This window comes from Chrysochloris asiatica, unplaced genomic scaffold, assembly GCF_000296735.1.
Source record: "Chrysochloris asiatica unplaced genomic scaffold, ChrAsi1.0 scaffold00018, whole genome shotgun sequence".
NCBI classification, from domain to species: domain Eukaryota; kingdom Metazoa; phylum Chordata; class Mammalia; order Afrosoricida; family Chrysochloridae; genus Chrysochloris; species Chrysochloris asiatica.
The window spans coordinates 23,034,236-23,036,762 of NW_006408536.1; the positions used below are offsets into that span (position 1 = coordinate 23,034,236).

Genomic DNA, 2,527 nt, shown 5'->3' on the forward strand with positions numbered 1-2,527 from the left:
AAGAGCATCTTGCTCCCTCCTCTCCTCACCCCTGCAGCCTCCCTGCAGGGTTGGCCAGAACCACGGCAGGTAATGGCCAAAGGGTCAGATTTCAGCCCCCCCCTGACAAGATGCTGGACTCCATGCAGCAAAGGAGGAAGGGAGGTACAAGTGAACAGTTGTTTCTCTCTTCTTTTCAAAAATAGATTCATGGCGAGAGTTACTGCTTTTCCCTCCAAGCTCAGTGGGCTAGGGCTGTAGCCTCCAGGACCCGAGCCTTCTTCCGCCTCTTCAGAAGCAGAGGGTTGGATGCATCTTCAATTTTTTTTTATCTTGATTTGCTCGTAGTCCACACGCATTGTGGCCAAGGCACTGGTCATCTCCTCCTTGACATCCTCCCACTGCTCTTTGTCATCCTTCAGGACGTGGCTGGTTTGCAGTGGAGTCTGAGGGACCTTCGTTGATTGCATGATCCAGGGGTGGTTCATAAACTCCGTGATGGTCATCCTCTGAGTAGGCTCTGTTTTCAGCAGGTTCCAGATGAGCATCTTCACTTCCTCCGATACTTCTGACCATTCTGGGTTGGGAAATTTATACTGGCCCATTCGGATGCGAGTCTTCATGCCCGGAGAGATGGCAAGGCCGTGGTTGGAATAGAAAGGGGGATATCCACACAGCAGGATGTACATGATGACACCCAAGGACCACATGTCACACGACTTGTCATACTTCTCTGGGCCCAGCACTTCTGGAGCCACGTAGTACGGCATATAACAAGGAGTGGTCAAAGAGTTGTGGCTGGTAGTTTCCTTGGCAAATCCAAAATCTGTGAGTTTCAAGATGGTATTGGGCCTTTAGTGTACAAGAGGTTCTCGGGCTTAACATCCCGATGAGCAATGTTGATTGAGTGCAAATACTGGATGACGTCCCCGATGTTCTTCAGGAAGATTTCTGACGCTTCTGGAGAGAGGAGAAGCAGCAGAAGCAGGAAAACCCATCACAGAGGAGTGTCACTCCGTTTGAAACCTCACTGTACCTGTCGCTCAAGCACTCCAAGACTCCCTACATCCACCACCCTACCCTAACCAAAGACATGAGGCGCTGCCCTGGCCTCAGCTGAGGCTGACACCCCAGCAGTGACCGGGAGGAGTCAGCAGACCTCAGCACCTTCCACAGAAAGTAGGCACTTAGGCACCCCTATCCTTCGAAACACCCAGTTACCCTGCCCGTCCAAGGCCTGTTCCCGCAGCAGACCCTACTAACCAAAAGTTTTTGACAATGTGAATCAACCCAGAAGCACCTTGGGAGAAAGGCCTGATGAAAAAAATTTTGAGGAAAAAATGAAACCCCCAAACCAATCCCACTGCTATTGAGTCGACTCCTATATAGGGTTTCGTGACTGAATCTTTACGGGAGCAGCCAGCCTCATCTTTCTTCCCAAGGAGTGGCTGATAGTTTTGAACCACTGACCTGTAGATAGCGTAACCCGTAGCCCACAGTGCCATCAGAAAAATTACTCATTGAAAACCCTGTGGAGCACATTTCTTCTTTGACTACACGTGGGAGTACTATGAGTTAGAACAAACGATGGCAACTGTGGACCTTTGAGGACACAGTAGAACTGCCCCATGGGGTTTCCAAGCCTGTTTGTTAGTTAGTTTAGTATCTTGTGGTTTGAACAGCCAAATTATTTTCAGATAGCAGTCAAGTGCTTAGCTACTGCATCACCAGGGCTCCTCCTTATGTAATCAGTCCCCAATAAAAACCCCAGGTATCGAGTCTTCGTGGGCTGCCCTAGGCAGAAGCATCACACACGTTGCTTTCTGGTTGCTGGGAGGTGAGGGAGAAGAAGGGAGAGTGTGTATGTGGGAATGAGAGCCCTCTAGAATTCGCTAGTGGATTTTCCCCTTACGAGCCTGCATCTTTTCACATTGTCACTGTAATCAGCGTTGGCCATGAGTTCAACTATATGTGGAGGTCTGTGAGTCGTCCTAGCAAAGCTGAGTATTGGCGTGGTTTGTGGCAACCAACGCATGTACTTAAATGTGACTACATAAAGTAGTTTTCTAACTTTTTCCCCAACCAGAATTGAGGTTAGAAGACACTGCCCTAGGTTGCTGGGGGGAAGGAATGCAAACACGGAACAACCGTTGTCAGTTTCGGTCAAAAACTTTCAAAGCATTGGCCCTTTGACCCAGAAATCCCACTTCTAGAAATGTACACGTGAGGTGGGATTCAAAAAGTTAATGGAAAACTGGAATTAAGAGATACAGGAATTTTCCCATGAAGCTTTTGAAGCCCCACCCATATTGCATACAAGATGACGTACATAAAAATTTTCCATGACCCCCTTACCACCCCCCCCCCACACACACATTAACAGTTTTAGGTGTCTGCCTGTAGGGGTCAGGCTAAATTGCCTGGGGGTTCACTTTACTAGGAACTACTATGCAGCTGGAAAAGATGAGTTGGAAAGGGAATTTGGGGGGCTGGGGGACATTGCCGTTGAGTTGATTGATTCAAAGAGACTCTGAAATCTCCATGGAGT

The 2,527-nt window shown here is 48.6% G+C and overlaps 1 pseudogene; it reads right to left on the bottom strand.

The window, feature by feature from the left end:
• Positions 1-220: 220 nt before the first annotated feature.
• On the bottom strand, positions 221-1,901 carry LOC102829271 (annotated as a pseudogene).
• Positions 1,902-2,527: the final 626 nt, after the last annotated feature.